Source organism: Hippocampus comes, unplaced genomic scaffold, assembly GCF_001891065.2.
Source record: "Hippocampus comes isolate QL1 unplaced genomic scaffold, H_comes_QL1_v1.1 scaffold205, whole genome shotgun sequence".
Taxonomy (NCBI): domain Eukaryota; kingdom Metazoa; phylum Chordata; class Actinopteri; order Syngnathiformes; family Syngnathidae; genus Hippocampus; species Hippocampus comes.
The window spans coordinates 367943-369329 of record NW_017804874.1 but is presented as its reverse complement, the minus strand read 5'-3'; positions in this window follow the sequence as shown (position 1 = coordinate 369329).

The following is a 1387-nucleotide window of genomic DNA, read 5'->3' as shown; positions in this document are numbered from 1 at the left end:
GAAAAGGAGGGGCACGGGGTGTTGGTCAGGGGTCGGATTTGGGAGGGACAAACTGACGTGTTTGTTGAGATGTGTATTACTTCGGTCGGTAAACATTCAATTAAGAATAATTAAAAAATGATTTATACAACCTACTTTATTGTAGATGTCTTGAAGGGATAAAACCCCAAGTAGTATTGTACTGTATGACTTCCAAATCCAGTTGAGTCTCATTCAGTTGAGTTCTCAGTCATTATTGAATTAAAAGGCGATTCTGCATCCTAAGTGTTGACTTTTGGGACACAAATCAATACCTTCAAATATGCAGATTCGAAACGATATGTGTAGTAGCTTTCGTCTAAAAATATCCTTGCCCTTTAAAGGTCCCGAGGGTTCAAACACCGGTAGAGACACTCAAGCAGCTGCAGCTTACCGAGCAAGCACGTCTATTAAAAGACTTGAAGATGAGAGAACCAGCCCGCTGTCTATAACGAGAGCATGTCATGTAAGGACCATAGGACGTTTGTGGCTGTTTCGACTTCCTTTTAAAGCGCGTCTCTAAATGGCCGCATGTTGATTACATGGAGGGTTTTGGAGAGAAAAGAATGTTAAGACAGCATTATTAAAAGAGTAAGCAAATGGCCCCAAGACACAACTTCTTAAAACAGCATGTCAAAACTTGTCAGATGACCCCTTAATTAATATTAGAAACTCCATCAGTGAGTTGGTTGCTTGCAGCTTTCTGAAACAACAAGATCTTATTATTATTATTTTCTCTTGGAAACGACAAAACACAAGGTGTAATGTGATTTTGGTCGATTTGATCGAGACGCAGGCAGACAGAATCGGAGCCCTGCGGATGTGTGTGGTGGATGTCATCGTATTTGATTCATAAATATGACAGCAGCGTCAATCAATCCCTCTGAATCATTGTACAAATGCATACCTGTCAACTCATACGGTTTAGCCATAGTTCATACGGATTTTGTGTTGAATCTTACGTATATGGCCATATCGCACAAATCATACGGATTCTGAAAATTTTTATTTTTGTTTTCCCCTAACAGGTAGTTCCGTTTGCTTTTGCCCAGAATGGTGCTAGTCTACTCGGTAACTTTCCAGTAAATCACGTGGTTCCTAGTTGAAAACAGCAGAGTATTCATTGCATACTTCGGTAGTGTACAAGCAAGTTCTACAAGGAAACAAATATGTCATTCATAGTTCGTGGGTTTTTTTCTGCCGTTATTTTGACATATAAAATGCTTTGGTATGTTATAAGGATTTTTTGCTCTTTATAAGGATTTTTTTGGTAGTTTATACAGGTTGGCGCTCTGAAAAGTTGACAGGTATGCAAATGAATTTATGAAACTACCGTAATTACAGTGGCGGGCCGTGCATTTCAACCTTA